Raw genomic sequence first — 12,637 nt, forward strand, 5'->3', positions numbered from 1 at the left:
GGCATTCTAGTTACAGTGAAAGTGTCTTTGTATGTCAATTGACACAGCAGAGAAGTAATATGTGTACATCAGGTATGTAATGTAAATATGGAGTAGATCCTTATTATATGTTGCTTCTGCATCTCTGAGTTTTTAAACTTACTAACATTTATTTGTAGCTCTATATCAAGACATAGCATAATTGTTTATTATTATAAACATACTATTCCTGTCTTTTCAGATTGATGTTGTATGTTATTGGATTAGATGTCCAGGAGTGGAATGGCAGGTTGAAAAAACTCTACTTTTACTTATTTGAGAAATCTCCAAACTATGAAGCATTTTAAAAATAATATGTACATTCCCCAAAAGTAAGTTTATAGAGATGGAGATAAGACACACTCTAAGGCATTTGCTGGCCAATGGCTCTACAAAAGATCCCCAAGCACTGCCAGGTGTTATTACTGATAACATAAGCAGGAATATGACCCAAACTTAACTGATTGTGGCTAGAAAAGATATGTGATAATATTCCTTGCATATGATTCAGCAACTCCACTTGTTATCAACACTATGATAAAATTATTCATTCATAAAGAAATGTGCTCACCATTTATTGCAGAAATTAGTCCAATATATAGGATTCCTAATTAATCCAATGTCTAAAAGAAGATGAATGGATAATGGTGTATATATATACCAAATATATATATATATATATATATAATTAACAAATATGTGGTATGCAACAACAGAGGTAATATTCATATATACACAGCCATAAGGAATAATTAATTTGCACTATTTTGTGTATCTTGGATGCAACTGCAGAATATAATATTAAGTGATGTCAGAAAGACAAATACTGGATAGTCACACTTATATGTGATATATAATAACAGCAAGGGAATGGAAGGTATCAATGATGAGAAAAACCTTGGTTCTTGATTATTAATATGGAAGGATCAGCAAAGGAGAGAAATGAAGGAGAAAGTAAGAAGTATAGGGATAGCATAAAAAAGTCATTGATCTTGAACATGTTAGTGGTGTAGAGATGAAGTATCTGTGTATATCTAAAGCACTAAAGCCAATACTATTGTGAGCATGGGTTCCAAACTGTAATAATTGAACAAAAGAAATGTTGTGCTTCCTAGGTTACTAATTGGGGGAGTTGATGCTGGAAGAAACTCAAAGACATTGGTAAAGAAATGCTGATCCTGATGGTCTGAATGAAGTTGGCACATTACGTGGCTTAAATTCTATGATTATCAGCTTTGAATATCACAGTTCAAATATATATTTTAAAATAAAAGGTATAGTAAGAGGGCATCAGAATTCATTTTCTGGTGAGTGCTTGACTATTTCCCTTAGTACTTTATTCCTACACAGCCCACCAAAAAAGAGAACAATTTTAGGGGATAATGTTTTTTATTATGTTGTCTTGAACACTATAAATTTTTTCTTATTTCAACAACTCCAGGTAACATATACAGTTGTTTTTGTCTAACAGCTTTTATATAGATAAGTATGTCATAACTATACAATATAGTTTACTGTTACTAATGAGATTTCATAGAATCCAAGTTTTCATCAGCAATACAGTCGCTAATTATATTTTTCAATACTAATGTTTTTTGTTTTGGTTTTTGGTCTTTGGGCCACAAGTACAGTGTTCAGAATTTACTGCTGGCTGTAATTAATTCTTTTATTACTCAGAGGACTATACAAAGTAACAAAGTTTTAATTATTGTCAAATAATTAGATCAATTAGGCCAACAAAGGCCTTGATCTTTACTACCTCTCTAGTTCCAGAAACATAATTCTAAGAATTAATGTTCTCAAATTATTATTAATTCTAATGTCATGCAATTTTGAAAGGGACAATGCCTTAACATGTATAAAGGAAGAAAACGATTAATGATCTTTTTATCTTAGCTTTACTGTAACATAAAAATTAAGGACAAAAACGACGTGAGATAAGAAATACTAAATTTTTCAATGAAAACAATAGCTTAATGGTTTGTATCAGATAGTTATATATGTTGAGCTACATAATTATAATATATTGTCTAAAAGTCTAAAGTCAGGGGCCGGAGAGATAGCATGGAGGTAGAGCATTTGCCTTTCATGCAGAAGGTCATTGGTTCGATTCCCGGCATCCCATATGGTCTCCCAAGCCTGCCAGGAGCGATTTCTGAGGATTGCTAGATGTGAACCAAAACAATCAAACAAAAAAATAAAGTCTAATATCTTTTTCATTTACTATAGTCCAAATATTTTGAAAATTAAATGTACAGGCATTTCTTATTTCTTCTTTTTAAAATATGATTTCAAACTTTTCAAATCTTTCCAAATTTCTCAAATATTTACTTTCCACATTAGCACATGTGGAAAGAATTGTAAATTGTCTCTGATGATCAGATTATCTCAATTTTCATAAGTAGATTCAGTGGCTTTCTTCTTGTAAATAGAGGATAAGAATTAGAATGTCATTTTGAATAACAATCGACAAAAAAAAAATGTCTCTCACACATAAAAGAACTTTATGAAGAGTAGAGAAAGTTCAATGAATGGAAGATATGCTTTACATGAAAGAGGCTCTGTGCTTCATCCTCAAACATTATGTAAAGCTCCAGAGATCTCTAATACAGGCCTGGATATAGTACTGAGCACCATCGCTTCTGACAAAAAAAAAAAAAACTAAACAAAACTAAACAAAAACGATAGTTTCAGTTTTGCTGCTCATCTTGCTCACTGAAGATTTATTTGATCAGCAGCTAAAGTGTTTTCAGTAATATTGTAGAGATCATCAGCTAAAATATGAGAATTTTAGTAATATCTAGAAAAAATTTGAAATATTTGACAATTATGTTTCAGCGCAATAAACAACTGTTCCCAATAAGAATTTTGAATTTATGGGATCCAGAGAGATATTACAACAGGAAATACTTAGCCTTGCTGTGCTTCTTACTGATTTTCAATCCTTGAAAATCCACTATGGTCCCAGAGCCCTGCCAGAAGTGATCCCTGAGAGCAGAGCCAGGAATCAGCCCTACGCTGAGCTAGTATGACCTCAAAACAAAATAGAACAAAACAAGGACTTTGAATTAACTATAAACTATCCAATAATTTTATTAAGCTTATTGTGTTTGTTTGTTTGCTTTTGGGTTACTCCTGGCTCTGTGCTCAGAAATTGCTTCTGATAGGCATGGGGGGCTATTTGGGATGCAGGGATTCTAAACACCTTTCATCTGGATCGGCTGCATGCAAGGCAAACTTCCTACCACTCACAGTGCTATCTCTCCATCCCTTATAGGAAACTTTTTTTTGGTTTGTGGACCACACCTGGTGATGCTTAGAGGTTACTCCTGGCTCTGAGCTCGGAATCACCCCTGGCTTGGGGGAACATATGGGACGCCGAGGACAGAACCACAATTCATCCTAGGTTAGTGCGTGCAAGGCAAATGCCCTACCATTTGTGCCACCACTTTGGCCCCATAGGGAACTTTTTTAACAGGAAATGAATTACTCTCAGAACTATGAAATAAAATATTTAACAACTCCAAAAGTTTTGGAAATAATTTAAGTACCCATAGGTAGAAGATACAAGTAATAACCCCACATTATTTTTTGATATGAGTCTAAAAAAATTAAAAAAAAATTTTCACTTTATTTTAACAACCTGGTTTATAAACCTATTCAAAATATACCATATTTTTTGTTCTATAAGACTCCCCTAACCATAAGACTCACATAGTTTTGGATGAGGAAAACAGAAAGAAATATTCTAAAGCAAATGGTGCAACTTAGACATTATCAGGAGATGGCAGCTGGGAACAACCAGTCTGCAAGGCTGAAGTATATTTACAATATATTGGTCCACAACTGGTTGAACACATTTACAGAACTTTTTTTTTACATTATAAAATTAAATTTTTTTTATTTTTTTATTTTTTTTTATTTAAACACCTTGATTACATACATGATTGTGTTTGGGTTTCAGTCATGTAAAGAACACCACCCATCACCAAGTGCAACATTCCCATCACCAATGTCCCAAGTCTTCCTCCTCCCCACCCAACCCCCGCCTGTACTCTAAACAGGCTCTCCATTTCCCTCATACATTCTCATTATTAGGACAGTTCAAAATGTAGTTATTTCTCTAACTAAACTCATCACTCTTTGTGGTGAGCTTCCTGAGGTGAGCTGGAACCCCACATTTTGTAGGGAGCCCCTTAAGAACAGGCAGAAAATGCAGGGCTGAAATGCGGGGCCTTGTGACCGGCACAGAATTTTTGCTAAAAGCAGGCAGCTTTGAGAATAAATGTAAACTTTTAAGATTTAAGGCTTAAGGCACAGAACGACAACAAGCAGAGAGCTATGCTAAAAACAGGCAGTCTTAAGGAATAAATAAACATTTAAGATTTAAGGTTTATACAGAAACAAAGAAAACACAGAATTTTGGTCCTGGAAAACTGAGTCTAAATTATGAGTTCTGTCATCTGTACATTCTGACCTGCCTGAGATGGGTTCCATTATCAATATATCCCTGACCTGATGGAGACAGGTCCCATTAGCTGTACATTCCATCCTAATTGCTGATGGGTCCTGTTATCTGGACATTATTGTCTGTTCTATGTACATTTCCTATTTATAAGCAGAACTGTGCCCACACAAAAATGTATATAAGCCAGGCCTTGAGTTTCAATAAACGGAATTGGATTCGGATTTGGCTGGAATACTTTTCCCACTTTTGTCTGTCTTTGTCTGTCTGTCTTTGTCTTTGTGTTTGTGTGATCTCCCTCCAAGAAAGAATAACCACATCTTAATCAGTGTCCTTGTAGGAAGGGGCACCCACAATATTTTAATTTTTAAAGTGCAATAAACCACCGATTTTTTGAGACAAATTGACCTCCTGTGCTTATTCTACATATTGCAAGGAAGAGGCATGTCTCAATCATATCGAAATTTGAGCTTGCCACATTCGAGATATATATATATATATATATATATATATATTTGGTTTATATATTCCTTTATAACCTGAAATATTCAATGACCTACAATGGTATCTTTAACATTAAATTAATCAATATTTAAAAAATATAATGGCCAACTGGGATTAATTCAGAAATGCAACATGTGAAAAATAATTAATGCAAAGCACACAGTAACAAAGTGGGAAGATAAAAATGGCAGCATAATCTCAATAAATAGGTTTTACAAGATTCAATATATTTCTTGATATAAGCTCTCAAATAATAGGGGTCAAAATAACATAATTAAAAAAAATAAAAAATGAGGGACCGTAGTGATAGTGCAGCAGTAGAGCATTTGCCTGACAAGCAGCTGACCCAGGAAGGATCTAGGTCCAATCCCCAGCGTCCCATATGTTCCCCCAAGCAAGGAGTGATTTCTGAGTGAATAGCCAGAAATAACCGCTGAGCATCACTAGGTGTGCCCCCCCCAGATAAAATAAAAATGAATATAACAAACTTAACCTAGTATATTCAATGATGAAAATGAGCATCTCCTTTAAGTGCAGTCACAGAATAAATGTAATTATTCAACATAGTATATGATGGGAAAATCACAAAAATAAAAATTGGAAAAGAAATTAAGTTATAACTATCTGCAGATAACTTGATAATATGCACAGAAAAATATTGCACTAAATATTCATAGACACAATAAATCAGCATCAGAAATAGAAAGGTATAAATTTCTATTGCAAATCTAATGACAAACTATGAACCAAAAAGAAAGAAAACTAGACCAGTTTTAATTGCTTCAGAAAAAAGCAAGTAATAGGGAATCAACAAAGAACGTTAATGACTTACACAAAAAAACTGGAAATCACTTTAAGGAGACATTGAGGAAGAAACAAGAAGTGCAAAAGTAGTGGTATGTCCATGAATTGAAAGAATAAACCTGATTGACTAACCAATCTACTCAGAAGTATTCTACAGATTTGTTGCAATACCAAACAAAAGCAATTCATTCTTTTAGGACATATAAAAATTAATAAAATATATTATTTTGTGGGGGAAATAACACTCCCTAACAAAAACAGTAAAGTTGGTTTAGTCTATTGGGCGAACAGTTGAGGTCTTTTAAGTTATATTACATTTGTTGTTTTAGTATAAAATATAAAGTCTAATGTCCTAGTGTTGGGTGAGGCATTCCTCAGCATGGTGCCTCTAGGCTCTATTTCTGCAGGTCTGAAGATGCAGAATAATGGCAAAGAAATAATCACAAGCAATCAATTAGAGTTTCATTAGAGACACCTCAGTTTATTCTATGACCCTATTCACCATGTGCATTTCATCACTTGGATTCTATGCTAGGCCTTTTCCAAGCAGCTTCATCTTGCTGCTTCATCTCTGGCTCTCTGCCTCTTTCTTCCTTCCATTCCCCTAGCCAAACTCTATTATTTTTTATTCAAGATCCCCAGCCCATCACAGGTGTAGGTGGGTATGATCATAAACAGAAAACGTACGGCATTAGAAAAGGGATACCTACAAATATTGACACGTCTTTAACTTCTGTATTTCTATATTATATAGTATGTATTGATTTGTGCCCAGTCTTTTTCTATAACTTCTCATTAAATGAATTAACTGTTCTCACCTAGATTAGATAAGGAAAATGGTTTTGTGAATAAGCTTACAAATAATTCACAAAATCATTCACAAAGGTTTTTTTTTCTGTGCTGTTAATGTTATAAATTGCTTTCATAAACATGACTACTGTTTGAACTTCGACTAATTCTCCAATACTTCCTTTTTATATAAATAAATGCCTTGATAGACATCAATTTTTTCCTTTTATTAAATAATTTTTATTGAAACCATTGTGAACTACAAGTTTTTCATAGTTGGATTTCAGGCATACAGTGACAGTGAATTAGGGCCATTTCCACCACCAGTGTTGACCTTCCTCCACCAAAATTCCCTGCTTGCATTCTATACCACCACCCTTACCCCTTGGCCTGTCAGTTTAACAGGTCCACTTAAAGTATAGATTGTTATAGTTTGGGTCTCTTGCTTCTATTGTTGTTGACTTTGGCTTGGATATTTAGCTCTGTCCTTTTTTATTTTTACTAATGCACCTGAGACCACTTAGCCCTTGGTACCCATCCACTTTTTTTTCTCAATTTTGTAGAAAAATACATAAATATGGAGTAAGACAAAGTAATTCATTGCCCAGCATTCTGTGAGGAAGGCTGGAGCTCCTAACTAGAAAAATACGAATTAAATTTAAGAAAAAAAAAAAAAAAGAAAGGAAACTGATAGGGTTTTATGTTGGGTAATTTTTTTTTTGGTTAGTTGGTTTTTTGTTTGTTGGTTTATTTATTTGTTTTGCATAAATGCAGCAAACATTGAGAAAATTAGAAAGAAAATACCCTTGGCATAAAAAAAACAGGTGTTTTTTATGACATGAAGCATCCTGTCATAAGACTAATTACAGCTCAGGGCATACTGAGCATAATAGTCCACCCCCAAGGTCTTACTTCATGGTCCCACTCATAGTTTCCTCAATCATAGTTGTCTCAGTCAGGCTTCTGTAATTACAGATCTTGGTTTTTGCACAAATTCTATGTCAAAGCTGGGGTGTCACAATACATTTTCTTCTTTCATCTCACCATTAGGGAAACCTGTCCTGAAAGCAAGTTGTTGCTTTTTTCTAGTCTTCGGGGTATCAAATGAATTCAGCTGGAGCAAGTCAGTGGAGGTGGAAGTTTGATTCCTGGTGCTGGTGAAGAAATCTGTGCCAGTTCCTAGAATAGGATCCAAGGTTTGGGGTTGGGTGGTCAATATTTAACCAACTGAGGCCTAAGTCAAAACTCTGTGACAAGTGTTCAGGGTGAAATGTGCAACTGTACTATAAAATTTGAGTTCCTATACCCATTAGATAAGAACTTTTTTCTATATATAGATTTCCCCATTTTAATGTGCCTATGCAAAAAAAGAACAATGCCACATGATACTACTATTCTTCCTAGAGGTTATATACCAAGAAGGCTTTTATTATCAGCTCATATTCACTCCAGTTCTCATACTGATTGCTGCAAACATGATAGGATGCAACCATGATGTTCAATGAGAATCAAAAACCTATTTTTTTTTTTAGGTTTTGCTAGGTTAGACAAAACTGAGTCCTTCATTTATTTATTATGCATCTTCCTTTCCTCTCAGCAGCTATGACCATTTCAGTTAATGAACCCTTCTCATAACCAAGAACGACTTTTGCTTTCCAGAGTAAAACTTTCACTTTTAGAAATTATGTTTCTATAAATCTTTTTAGCTCTGTGGGGCTTATTATCTTTCTTTCTCCATATACTCGTTTTGTATTTCTGTCCAATCTTGAGTATTTTGTAATTTTGAATATGTACATGGATTTTTGGACATAAACATGGTTAATTTCCAGATTTTATAAAATAGATAAAAATTTTTTTTGATTCTTCATTATATTTGTTAGGTGGAGAACGTGAAATTTGATTATTTCTACCATCTTTCATACTTCATATTTTATACTTACATGCAGTACTAGTTGTATGTACTACATAGCATATACACATTCTTTAAGAATGATCTATAACCACAAAGACATTTGTTTTTTTTTGTATCTCTAATAACTCATACTATCAGATGTTTGTTTGTTTTTTTTGGTTTTTGCGCCATACCCAGTGATGCTCAGATATTACTCCTGACTATACATGTTCAGAAATTGCTCCTGGCTCCGGGGATCACATGAGACCACCAGGGATTAAACGCAGGTTCTTCCTGGGTCAGCTGAGTGCAAGGCAAATGCCCTACTGCTGCACTATTGCTCCAGCCCCAAGAGCTTTTTTGTTTTGTTTTGTTTTGTTTTCCTTTAAAAGATAAATGGCTCCTCGGGGGACCATATGGAATGCTGGGATTCGAACCACCATCCATCCTGGGTCGGCTGCTTACAAGGCAAATGCCCTACCACTGTGCTATCTCTTTCAAAAATAACTGTTATCTTTTTTTCCTACAGCATATGTTCTTGTAGCAATGAAGATATCCTTCTTTAGCTTATATTTTTCCTCTTTTCTTCAACGGATTGTATATGAACTGGTTAATAGGCTGGTGACAGTTCAGTGGTCAGAGCATATGACTTGTATGTTGGAGGTTCGAATTATCATTATCACCACTATTATTACCATCATATCTGCATAATCCCGTTGTCTGTCTCTTGAGCACTGCTTGAGTCACCGTAAGAAGTGAGTAATACTGAAAAACTATCATAACAATGTGAATGAATGAGGGAAAAAGAAAGCCTGTCTCGAGTACAGGTGTGGGTGGGGTGGGGAGTAGGTAGATCTGGGAAATTTGTGGTGGGAATCCTGCATTGGTGAAGGGGGGTGTTCTTTACATGACTGTAATCATACAACTACAATTATATTTGTAATCACTGTGTTTAAATAAAGATAATTAAAAAAGATAAAAAAAAAGATAGTATAGTAATAATATCCAGAGACAATAGAGATGAGGGCCAGGAGGACCAGTCCATTGAAGCTTCCCACAAATAGTGGGGGAGAGCAGTTAGAACAGAGGAGGGACCGCTATAACAATGATAGTTGGAAATAATCATTCTAGAAAAGAATTGGGTGCTGAAAGGAGGTAAATTGATAGGCATGATACCCCTCAACAAGAATATTGCAAACCACAGTGTCTAAAAGGGAGGGGGAAGAAAGGAAGAGAGAAAGAGAGACAGAAAGATGTCTGCCACAGAGGCTGTTGGGGAAGGGAAGGAGGGAAACTGGAGACATTAAGGGAAATGTGCAGGAATGGAGGGTGTTGTATATCATATGATGAAAACTCAACCATGATAACTTTTATCTGTAAAAAATAAACTGTATTATAAACAAAACAAAACGAAAAAGAAGTGAGTAATGAGTAAGAAATAGACCCTGAACAAAATATAAATAAATAAAAGTAAAAAGAAACAGGGGCCGGGAAGGTGGCGCTAGAGGTAAGGTGTCTGCCTTGCAAGTGCTAGCATAGGATGGACCATGGTTTGATCCCCCTGCGTCCCATATGATCCCCCCAAGCCAGGGGCGATTTCTGAGCGCATAGCCAGGAGTAACTCCTGAGCGTCAAACCGGTGTGGCCCAAAAACCAAAAATAAAAAAAAAAGAAAGAAAAGAAACAAAGAGAGGGAAGTGGTAGTAGAAGGTAAGAGGAAAAGGAGGGAACGAGTGGGTGGAGAGGGGAGGGGAGGTATAGAGAGAAATATGGGTCAAAAATCTGAAGCCATACTTCATCATCTCCTGCAGTTCTAAGTTTGGTCCTTGATAACACATTTTCCCATACATCATTGGGAGTGATCCCAGTATACCTCACTGGGAGTAGCTTTAAACAACACTACAAAATAAACAGTGAAAAAAAAAAAAAGAAAAGAAAACATGGTAGTAGTTACACCTAATATTATGTATTCCTCTGGTACTATTTGTAGGAATGGCTATAATTTAATCAGTATATCTTAGATTTAAGATTTGTCATATCACCACTATTATTTCTATCATATCATTTACCTTAGTAATAGACTACTTTGTTATGCTATTAGTCTCTTTTCAAGCTTCTATAGGGCATAATTATCAATTTGCTTCATGGTAGTTCCCCTTATGGAATGTGTTGAATAATTAAAAAAATAACCTGTGCATTACATATATTTTCAGTTAAGACTTCTTAAGTTTCTGATTCAAAAAAAAATTCAATGTAAAAATTTATTATCAGCTAAGTAAATCCAAAATTTCAGTATTTAAATAAATTTATTTGGCTCCAGACATTGTAATAATTTATAGTAATTTTAGTATTTTATAATAATACAATTATTTAATAATTAATAATACAATTTACAATAATTTATAGTAATGATTTATAGTACAACACTAATGGCTCTTAAAAGACAAAAAAATAGAAAGAGAAGAAAATGTTTTACTACCAGGGTTTGGAAGTTTTCATACACCAATTTCTGAGAATCTGGATATTTAAATTCAATTCTTCATAAAGAAAAAATGGAAGATCTTTCCATCTTTAATCACCCTATTTGTGTTTAATTTTTTGTATTCCAAGTGGTTGGACAGTACGTGCTTCAAAATTTGTTTTCCTCTAAATTTCTTAGTGTGTGTGGTTCTTTTTATTTTATTTCATTTTTTTTTTGGTTGGTTCTAAGTCATTTAAATTTACACTTTCCTTATCTTTTTTATTTTTTATTTTTATTTCGGGGGCCACACCCCCTGAAGCTCAGGGGCTATGCTCTCAGAAATAGCTTTTGGTTTGGGGGACCATATGGGACACCAGGGGATTGAACCGTGGCCTGTTCTGGATCAGCTACATGCAAAGCAAATGCCCTACCACATAGCCATAGCCCTGGCCTTTCCTTATCTTCTGTAACAAGGATGTGAAGATATGATATTGATGTTATAGTCCAAAATTAAAGTAGGAAGAAAATACTAAAAATTCTCAAAAAACTTTTTTTTTTTTTTTTTAGGAAGGGATAATAAGGGCTATGGAAAACAGGAATGGGAAGTGTAAATTTCAGTTATCTGTAACCACTTCCAGACTAAGTAGTCATTATTATTCGAAAACTTTACTGTTACCTTTAAAAAATAAATCAGCTGTATAATATAGACCATTAAGAAGACATTTCCAAATATGCAGTAGGTCTTTATAGTCACTGTCTTCTTAGGATCCTCTTTAGGTAAATAGGATATTGAGGATTTGCAGTGTTGAGTGCTAAAGTGATCTGTAGAAAGTAGTAATGCATGTATTTTCAAGAAGAGTTCAGTAATGCTCCTTTAATCAGGGTGTGTTTCTTTGACCCATATTACCAGGCCAATGTGAAATCAAGTATTTTCATTAGCTGATACATTCCATAAAAGGATTCTAGCAGTTGAGATGCCTACACCACTTAGTAATACTTAATTGCCAACTTTTTTTTCCCAGAAGAAGATACAAATGCAGAATTTGTCATTATTATTTAGTCATGCCTTTTGTATTTAAAATGTTTCCACAAACTGCATTTACAATTGAGAAGGCGCCTTATTTAATCTGGCAACTTTGTTACATAATACGTGAAATACAGCACACAACATCAAATGTCTAATTTATTTGGTTTAAAATGATCCCCCTGATTTCCAAAAAAAATTAGTCGTTAAGTACCAAAAATGAGTCTTAAGTGATAAAATTAGAGCAAACATTCCAAAGCCAAAAAAGAAATCAGAAACTCTTTTCCTCCAGGATTTTAATAAGGAGCAATTTCATCACATTATATGTCATATTTTTCAAGTGAAGTTTTTATTAGACTTGCGGGGAGCACGCGGAGAGAATCATATCTGCCGTGGTACAGCAGGCCTGAAGTTGTGATACCAGGAGGTTAATTAAGATGTAAGAGAGACATGCATGGGGAAAGGGCTCACAGCCTTCTGGACTGAGAGCTTTGACTATCCACCTAGGTCGGGTTATTGTTTTGGAATAATCAATCATAGGAAGGGCAGATGACAAACAAATTCCTAACTAAAGCTAACTAATCCTAAGGGGGGGGGGGCTAAATCTCCATAGGAGATGTGAGGAAAGAGGAAGCTAAGATTAAAAACAAAACAAAACAAAACAAAAAAAAACTCTGAAGA

This window comes from Suncus etruscus, chromosome 4 (genome assembly GCF_024139225.1).
Source record: "Suncus etruscus isolate mSunEtr1 chromosome 4, mSunEtr1.pri.cur, whole genome shotgun sequence".
NCBI classification, from domain to species: Eukaryota; Metazoa; Chordata; class Mammalia; order Eulipotyphla; family Soricidae; genus Suncus; species Suncus etruscus.